The sequence below is a fragment of the Arachis stenosperma genome, chromosome 1 (assembly GCF_014773155.1).
Source record: "Arachis stenosperma cultivar V10309 chromosome 1, arast.V10309.gnm1.PFL2, whole genome shotgun sequence".
Lineage (NCBI taxonomy): Eukaryota > Viridiplantae > Streptophyta > Magnoliopsida > Fabales > Fabaceae > Arachis > Arachis stenosperma.
In genome coordinates this window covers 48,701,730-48,712,034 of record NC_080377.1, presented here as the reverse complement: position 1 = coordinate 48,712,034, position 10,305 = coordinate 48,701,730, and the positions used below count along the sequence as shown (strand labels likewise).

Below are 10,305 nucleotides of genomic sequence, written 5' to 3'. Positions count from 1 at the left end.
GATCGAGAACCGACAGCTGGATAGCCGTGCCGTGACAGGGTGCGTTGAACATTTCCACTGAGAGGATGGGAGGTAGCCACTGACAATGGTGAAACCCTTGCATAAGCTTGCCATGGAAAGGAGTAAGAAGGATTGGATGAAGACAGTAGGAAAGCAGAGAGACGGAAGGGACCAAGCATCTTCATACGCTTATCTGAAGCTCTCACCAATGATATGCATAAGTATCTCTATCTTTATCTTTATGTTTTATTCATCATCTATACCCATTTGAGTCTGCCTGATTAAGATTTACAAGGTGACCATAGCTTGCTTCATACCAACAATCTCCGTGGGATCGACCCTTACTCGCGTAAGGTTTATTACTTGGACGACCCAGTGCACTTGCTGGTTAGTTGTGCGAAGTTGTAGTGATCATGATTTCGCGCACCAAGTTTTTGGCGCCGTTGCCGGGGATTATTTTGAGTATGGACAACTGACGGTTCATCTTGTTGCTTAGATTAGGTATTTTTCTTCAGAGTTCTTAAGAATAAATTCTAGTGTTTCATGATGATCTGTTGAAGTCTGGCTGGCTGAGAAGCCATGTCAAATCTTATTGGACCGAGGTTTCAACCTATCATCACAAGAGCTTGTTGATTTCTATCAATCTTGCTATTGGAGCAATGATCTGCTAAGGCTTGGCTGGCCATTGGCCATGTCTAGTGTTTTGGACCGAAGCTTTCTTTAAAAGCTTGGCTGGCTGTGAAGCCATGTCTAATTCCTGGACCGGAGTCTTAGACTAACATTGCAATGATTCCTGGAATCCAAATTGAGAATTCTGAAACCTTTATTTTCTATTTTCATATAATTTTTGAAAAATCCAAAAAAATTTTCAAAATCATAGAAACCAAAAATATTTTATGTTTCTTGTTTGAGTCTAGTGTCTAATTTTAAGTTTGGTGTCTTGCATGCATTGTTTATTTGATCTTGGTTCTATTTTCAAGTCAATAGTACAGGGAACTGAAGATTCAGAACATGCAGCAGAGGAATTACACAGAAAAAGCTGGGCGTTCAAAACGCCCAGTGAAGAAGGACAGACTGGCGTTTAAACGCCAGCCAGGGTGCCTGGTTGGGCGTTTAACGCCCAAAAAGGTAGTGCATTGGGCGTTAAACGCCAGAATGTGCACCATTCTGGGCGTTTAACGCCAGGATGGCACAAGGGGGAGAATTTTTTTTTCAAAATCAATTCTTTCAAGTTTTCAAAGTTTTTCAAAATCAAATCTTTTTCAAATCATATCTTTTCAATCAAATGTTTTCAAAATCAATTTCTTTCCTTTTTCAAAGATACTTACTAACAATTAATGATTTGATTCAACATTTCAAGTATGTTGCCTTTTCTGTTGAGAAAGGTTTAATGTTTGAATCATATCTTTTCTTGTTAGCCAAGTCATTAATTTTAAAATCAAATCTTTTTAAAATTGTTTTCAAATCATATCTTTTCAATCATATCTTTTTAAAAGCATAACTTTTCAATCAAATCTTTTTAATCACATCTTTTTCAAAATAGTTTTTAATCATATCTTTTTGATTTCTAATTTCAAAATCTTTTTCAAAAATTACTTGATTTCTTTCCCACTCTTGATTTTCGAAAATCAATTAAAGTTTTTCAAAAATGTTTTCAAAATATTTCACTTGATTTTCGAAAATTTCTTCCTCTCTTCCCACATCCTTCTATTTATGGAGTACCACTCCTTCTCAATGCACAATTCGAACTCTATCTAATTAAGTTCGAATTCTTCTACCTCTTCTTTCTATTTTTCTGTTCCTCTGACACCTCAAGGAATCTCTATACTGTGACATAGAGGATTCCATATTTTTTTGTCCTCTTCTCTTTCATATGAGCAGGAACAAAGACAAAGGCATTCTTGTTGAAGCTGACCCTGAACCTGAAAGGACCTTGAAGCGAAAGCTAAGAGAAGCTAAGGCACAACTCTCTGTAGAGGACCTGACAGAAATCTTCAAAGAAGAAGAAACCATGGCAGCCGAAAACAACAACAACAACAATAATGCAAGGAAGGTGCTGGGTGACTTTACTGCACCTACTCCCGACTTCTATGGGAGAAGCATCTCTATCCCTGCCATTGGAGCAAACAACTTTGAGCTTAAGCCTCAATTAGTTTCTCTAATGCAACAGAATTGCAAGTTCCATGGACTTCCATTGGAAGATCCTCATCAGTTTTTAGCTGAATTCTTGCAAATCTGTGACACTGTCAAGACTAATGGGGTTGACCCTGAGGTCTACAGACTTATGCTATTCCCTTTTGCTATAAGAGACAGAGCTAGGACATGGTTGGACTCACAACCTAAAGAAAGCCTGGACTCATGGGAAAAGCTAGTCAATGCCTTCTTGGCAAAGTTCTTTCCACCTCAAAAATTGAGTAAGCTTAGAGTGGAAGTCCAAACCTTCAGACAGAAGGATGGAGAATCCCTCTATGAAGCTTGGGAAAGATACAAACAATTGATCAGAAAATGTCCATCTGACATGCTTTCTGAATGGAGCATCATAGGTATTTTCTATGATGGTCTCTCTGAACTATCCAAGATGTCTTTGGATAGCTCTGCTGGAGGATCTCTTCATCTGAAGAAGACGCCTACAGAAGCTCAAGAGCTAATTGAAATGGTTGCAAATAACCAATTCATGTACACTTCTGAAAGAAATCCTGTGAACAATGGGACAAGTCTGAAGAAAGGAGTTCTTGAGATTGATACTCTGAATGCCATATTGGCTCAGAACAAAATATTGACTCAGCAAGTCAATTTGATTTCTCAAAGTCTGTCTGGAATGCAAAATGCACCAGGCAGTACTAAGGATGCTTCATCTGAAGAAGAAGCTTATGATCCTGAGAACCCTTCAATGGAAGAGGTGAATTACCTAGGAGAACCCTATGGAAACTTGTGCACGAAATTGCAATAACACTTTTGCAATCCCGCACAACTAACCAGCAAGTGCACTGGGTCGTCCAAGTAATACCTTGCGTGAGCAAGGGTCGATCCCACGGAGATTGTCGGCTTGAAGCAAGCTATGGTTACCTTGTAAATCTTAGTCAGGATATCAGAAATTATCAGGATTGATTGTAAAAAGCAAAAGAACATGAAAAAGGTACTTGTTTTGCAGTAATGGAGAATAGGCTGAGGCTTTGGAGATGCTCCATCTTCCGAATCTCTGCTTTCCTACTGTCATCTTCATCAAACACGCAAGGCTCCTTCCATGGCAAGCTGTATGTAGGGTTTCACCGTTGTCAGTGGCTACCTCCCATCCTGTCAGTGAAAATACGTCCCTGATGCTCTGTCACAGCATAGGCTAATCATCTGTCGGTTCTCAATCAGGCCGGAATAGAATCCAGTGATTCTTTTGCGTCTGTCACTAACGCCCCGCCTTCAGGAGTTTGAAGCACGTCACAGTCATTCAATCATTGAGTCCTACTCAGAATACCACAGACAAGGTTTAGACCTTCCGGACTCTCTTGAATGCCGCCATCAGTTCTAGCTTATACCACGAAGATTCCGATTAAAGAATCCAAGAGATATCTACTTAATCTAAGGTAGAACAGAGGTGGTTGTCAGGCACATGTTCATAGTTGAGAATGATGATGAGTGTCACAGATCATCACATTCATCCGGGTTAGGAGCAAGTGATATCTTAGAATGGAAGCAAGCATGATTGAATAAGAAACATTAGTAATTGCATTAATCCATCAAAACACAGCAGAGCTCCTCACCCCCAACCATGGGGTTTAGAGACTCATGCCGTGGAAGGTACACAAGAAACGTGTAAAAATGTCATGAGGTCATAAGGTACCGATTACAATGTCAAAAGATCCTATAAATAGTAAACTAGTATCCCAAGGTTTACAGAAATGAGTAAATGACAGAAAAATCCACTTCCGGGCCCACTTGGTGTGTGCTTGGGCTGAGCAATGAAGCATTTTCGTGTAGAGACCTTTTCTGGAGTTAAACGCCAGCTTTCATGCCAGTTTGGGCGTTTAACTCCAAGTTTTATGCCAGTTCCGGCGTTTAACGCTGGAATTTCTGATGCTGATTTGCTACGCCGGTTTGGGCCATCAAATCTTGGGCAAAGTATGGACTATTATATATTGCTGGAAAGCCCAGGATGTCTACTTTCCAACGCCGTTGAGAGCGCGCCAATTGGGCTTCTGTAGCTCCAGAAAATCCACTTCGAGTGCAGGGAGGTCAGAATCCAACAGCATCTGCAGTCCTTTTCAGTCTCTGAATCAGATTTTTGCTCATAACCTTCAATTTCAGTCAGAAAATACCTGAAATCACAGAAAAACACACAAACTCATAGTAAAGTGCAGAAAAGTGAATTTTAACTAAAAACTAATAAAAATATACTAAAAACTAACTAAATCATACTAAAAACAATGCCAAAAAGCGTATAAATTATCCGCTCATCACAACACCAAACTTAAATTGTTGCTTGTCCCCAAGCAACTGAAAATCAAGATAGGATAAAAAGAAGAGAATATACTATAGACATCAAAATATCAAAGAAACATAGTTCCAATTAGATGAGCGGGACCAGTAGCTTTTTGCCTCCGAACAGTTTTGGCATCTCACTCTATCCTCTGAAATTCAGAATGATTGGCTTCTTTAGGAACTCAGAATCCAGATAGTGTTATTGATTCTCCTAGTTATTATGATGATTCTTGAACACAGCTACTTTATGAGTCTTGGCTGTGGCCCAAAGCACTCTGTCTTCCAGTATTACCACCGGATACATTCATGCCACAGACACATAATTGGGTGAACCTTTTTAGATTGTGACTCAGCTTTGCTAGAGTCCCCAATTAGAGGTGTCCAGGGTTCTTAAGCACACTCTTTTTGCCTTGGATCACAACTTTATTTCTTTCTTTTTTTCTTTTCTTTTTCTTTTTCTTCCTTTTTTTTTCGAAATTTTTTTTTTGTATTCACTGCTTTTTCTTGCTTCAAGAATCATTTTTATGATTTTTCAGATCCTCAATAACATGTCTCTTTTTTCATCATTCTTTCAAGAGCCAACAATTTTAACATTCATGAATAACAAATTCAAAAGACATATGCACTGTTCAAGCATTCATTCAGAAAACAAAAAGTGTTGTCACCACATCAAACTAATTCAACTAGTTTCAGAGATAAATTTTGAAATCCTGTACTTCTTGTTCTTTTGTGATTAAAGCATTTTTCTTTTAAGAGAGGTGATGGATTCATAAGACATTCATAGCTTTAAGGCATAAACTTTAATTTTATTAATTATGAATTAAGAACAAAACTCAGAAAATAAATATAAGATGAAACAAAATAAAATAAAAAAAACGAAAACAATAGGCTCCTAATGATAGAGGTTTTCACAGAGTTAGGACTCAACAACCTTGATTTTGAGAAGTGGATGCTCCCTCAGCTTGGGAGGAGAGCTTTTGGCGTTTCATCTCTTGAATTTCACGCCCCTGCTTCTCTTGTTCCTTCAGCAATTTGCAGAGCATGCAGTTTGATTCTGCTGTTCTTCCTTCAGTTGCTCCATAGTTTCTTGCAACTTGGTAATAGATGCTTCTAGGCTGGTCCAGTAGTCAATTCTTGGGAATTCAGGGAGGAATTCCTGCGCCCTCCTTTTGATAGAGTTGTCTTGCACTTGTCCCTCTATTGACTTCTTGGTGATGGATGTTCAATGGGTATGAACTCATCTACTCCCATCTTCACCCCAGCCTCTTTACAGAGCAAGGAGATCAAGCTTGGGTAAGCCAATTTGGCTTCAGTGGAATTCTTATTTGCAATTGTGTAGATCTCACAAGCAATCACATGATGCACCTCCACTTCTCTTCCAAGCATAATGCAATGAATCATCACTGCTCTCTTGATGGTGACCTCAGAACGGTTGCTAGTGGGCAATATGGAACGCCCAATAAAGTCTAGCCAACCTCTTGCAATTGGTTTGAGGTCTCCCCTCTTGAGTTGGTTTGGGACACCCTTTGAATTGGTTATCCACTTAGTTCCAGAGAGGCATATGTCCTCTAGAACTTGATCCAACCCTTTATCTACTCTCACCATCCTCCTATTGAAGGAGTCAGGATCATCTTGCAGTTGAGGCAACTTGAAGATTTCTCTTATTTTGTCCAGATGAAAGTACATAACTTTCCCTCTGACCATGGTTCTGTAGGTATGGTAAGCGGTTCCAGTCATTCTTTGCTTATCTGTTAGCCACAGATTTGAGTAGAATTCCTGAACCATGTTCCTTCCAACCTTTGTCTCAGGATTGGTTAGAACTTCCCATCCTCTGTTTCGAATTTGCTCTTGGATCCTCGGATATTCATCTTCTTTCAGATCAAATTTCACTTCCGGGATCACTGACCTTAGACCCATTATTTTGTGATAATGGTCTTCATGTTCTTTGGTTAAGAACTTCTCTTGATTCCAAAGATTCTTTGGATTATTCTCTTTCTTGCCTCTTAAATTGGTTTGTTTTCCCTTAGGAGCCATGATATTGATGAATCTTGGCTTAGTGATCACGGAAAAGCACACCAAACTTAGAGGTTTGCTTGTCCTCAAGCAAAAGAAAAGAAAGAAGAGAGAGAGAGAGAGAGAGAGGAAGAGGAAATTCGAATGGTGTGGGCAAAGAGGGTTCCAAACGTGAATTTATAAGGGTGGGGAGAAGAGATTTCGAAAAAAATAAAAATTAGAAAGGAGATTTGAGAAGATATGGAAAGAAATTGAGAAAAGGGTGAGTTTTTGAAGAAGATTTGGGGTTAATTTGAAATAGATTTGAAGAATGGTTTTGATTTGTGAAGATTTGAAAGTGAATGATGAAAGGTTGAAGTGCATTTATGTAGAAGAGTATGTTTAAAAAGAGGAAAGTTTGAAAAAATTTGAGTTGAAAACAAAAATGTGGTCCCCCCACCTTTCTGGCGTTAAACGCCCAGAATGGCACCCATTCTGGCGTTTAACGCCCATTTGCTACCCCTTTTGGGCGTTTAACGCCCAGCCAGGTGCCCTGGCTGGCGTTAAACGCCAGAAATCCTTTGTCACTGGGCGTTTTTCAGAACGCCCAGGATGCTGCACACCTGGCGTTAAACGCCCAGAATGGTGCCCATTCTGGCGTTTAACGCCCAAAATGGCACCATTCCTGGCGTTAAACGCCCAGAATGGTACCCATTCTGGCGTTTAACGCCCAAAATGCCCCTTACTGGCGTTTTTTCACCAGTAAGCTCATTTTCTCTGCTTTTTGAGCTGAATCCTTCTGTAACTCTGTGAATTCCTTCATTTTTGATACTTGCCTCTGTAAGAACTAATCATATACCCTCCTAATGACTGGGTTGCCTCCCAGCAAGCGCTTCTTTACTGTCTTTAGCTGGACTTCTGCTAAGGATCACTCAAGTCTCAGTTTTGAGCATTCCTGCTCAAAATTTCCTTCAAGATAGTGCTTGATTCTCTGTCCATTAACAATGAACTTCTTGTCAGAATCAATATCCTGAAGCTCAACATATCCATATGGTGACACTCCTGTAATCACATACGGACCCTCCACCGGGATTTGAGTTTTCCTGGAAACAATTTGAGCCTGGAGTTGAAGAGCAGAACTTTTTGTCCTGGCTCAAAGACTCTGGTTGACAATCTCTTGTCATGCCACTTCTTTGCCTTTTCCTTATAAATTTTTGCATTTTCAAAGGCATTGAGTCTGAACTCCTCTAGCTCATTTAGCTGGAGCAGTCTTTTCTCACCAGCTAACTGAGCATCCATGTTTAGGAATCTGGTTGCCCAATAGGCTTTATGTTCCAGTTCCACAGGCAAATGACAGGCCTTCCCATACACCAGTTGGTATAGAGAGGTTCCTATAGGAGTCTTGAATGCTGTTCTGTATGCCCACAGAGCATCATCCAAGCTCTTTGCCCAATCCTTTCTTCGGGCCATCACAGTCCGTTCTAGGATTCTTTTTAGTTCTCTGTTAGAGACTTCTGCTTGCCCATTTGTCTGTGGATGATACGGAGTTGCCACTTTATGGCTAATTTCTTGTCTAACCATAGCAGAGTGTAGCAGTCTATTGCAGAAATGAGTGCCCCCATCACTAATTAGTACTCTGGGAACACCAAACCTGCTGAAGATGTGTTTCTGGAGGAATTTCAGCACGGTCTTGGTATCATTAGTGGGTGTAGCAATTGCTTCTACCCACTTAGATACATAGTCCACTGCCACCAGAATGTAAGTGTTTGAGTATGATGGTGGGAATGGCCCCATGAAGTCAATTCCCCATACATCAAACAATTCTATCTCTAATATCCCTTGTTGAGGCATGGCATATCCGTGAGGCAGGTTACCAGCTCTTTGGCAACTGTCACAGTTACGCACAAACTCTCGGGAATCTTTATAGAGAGTAGGCCAGTAGAAGCCACACTGGAGGACTTTAGTGGCTGTTCGCTCACTTCCAAAATGTCCTCCATAATGTGATCCATGGCAATGCCATAAGATCTTTTGTGCTTCTTCTCTGGGTACACATCTGCGGATCACTCCGTCAGCACATCTCTTAAAGAGATATGGTTCATCCCAGAGGTAGTACTTTGCATCTGAAATTAATTTCTTTCTTTGCACATTGCTGTACTCCTTGGGTATGAACCTCACAGCTTTATAATTTGCAATATCTGCAAACCATGGAGCTTCCTGAATGGCAAAGAGTTGCTCATCTGGAAAAGTCTCAGAGATCTCAGTAGAAGGGAGGGACGCCCCAGCTACTGGTTCTATTCGGGACAGATGATCAGCCACTTGGTTTTCTGTCCCTTTTCTGTCTCTTATTTCTATATCAAACTCTTGCAGAAGCAACACCCATCTGATAAGCCTGGGTTTTGAATCCTGCTTTGTGAGTAAGTATTTAAGAGCAGCATGGTCACTGTACACAATCACCTTTGATCCCACTAGGTAGGATCTAAATTTGTCAATGGCATAAACCACTGCAAGTAACTCTTTCTCTGTGGTTGTGTAGTTCTTTTGTGCGTCATTTAGAACACGGCTGGCATAATAAATGACGTGCAAAAGCTTGTTATGCCTCTGTCCCAACACTGCACCAATGGCATGATCACTGGCATCACACATTAATTCAAATGGCAATGTCCAATCTGGTGCAGAGATAACTGGTGCTGTGACCAGCTTAGCTTTCAGGGTTCAAATGCCTGCAGGCACTCATTATCAAAGATAAATGGAGTGTCAGCAGCTAGCAGATTACTTAGAGGTTTGGCAATTTTGAAAAATCCTTTATAAACCTTCTGTAGAATCCTGCATGCCCAAGAAAGCTTCTGATTGCCTTAACATTGGCAGGTGGTGGTAATTTTTCAATTACCTCTACCTTTGCCTTATCCACCTCTATTCCCCTGCTTGAAATTTTGTGCCCAAGGACAATTCCTTCAGTCACCATAAAGTGACATTTCTCCCAGTTTAAAACCAGGTTAGTCTCTTGGCATCTTTTCAGGACAAGTGATAGGTGGTTAAGACAGGAGCTGAATGAGTCTCCATATACTGAAAAGTCATCCATGAAGACTTCCAGAAATTTCTCTACCATGTCTGAGAAGATAGAGAGCATGCACCTCTGAAAGGTTGCAGGTGCATTGCACAGACCAAAAGGCATTCTCCTATAGGCAAACACGCCAGAAGAGCAGGTAAATGCTGTTTTCTCTTGGTCCTGGGGATCTACTGCAATTTGGTTGTAGCCTGAATAGCCATCCAAAAAGCAGTAATAGTCATGACCAGCTAGTCTTTCTAGCATTTGGTCTATGAATGGTAAAGGAAAATGATCCTTTCTGGTGGCTGTATTGAGCCTTCTGTAGTCAATACACATACGCCACCCTGTGACTGTCCTTGTAGGAACCAGTTCATTTTTTTCATTATGAACCACTGTCATGCCTCCCTTTTTGGGAACAACTTGGACAGGGCTCACCCAGGGGCTATCAGAAATAGGATAAATAATCCCAGCCTCTAGTAATTTAGTGACCTCTTTCTGCACCACCTCCTTCATGGCTGGATTTAGCCGCCTCTGTGGTTGGACCACTGGTTTGGCATTATCCTCCAATAGGATCTTGTGCATGCATCTAGCTGGGCTAATGCCTTAAGATCACTTATGGACCACCCAAGAGCTGTCTTGTGCGTCCTTAGCACTTGAATCAGTGCTTCCTCTTCCTGTGGATCTAAAGCAGAGCTTATAATCACTGGAAAAGTGTCACCCTCTCCTAGAAATGCATATTTTAGAGATGGTGGTAGAGGTTTGAGTTCAGGTTTGGGAGGTTTATCCTCCTCCTG

The 10,305-nt window shown here is 40.8% G+C and overlaps 1 non-coding gene across 1 annotated transcript; it reads right to left on the bottom strand.

Moving 5' to 3' along the window:
* Positions 1–2,416: 2,416 nt before the first annotated feature.
* Positions 2,417–2,520, bottom strand: LOC130948665 (small nucleolar RNA R71). The gene has a single exon (XR_009073150.1). It is a non-coding gene; the product is annotated as a small nucleolar RNA R71 (small nucleolar RNA).
* Between the last annotated feature and the right edge of the window lie 7,785 nt (positions 2,521–10,305).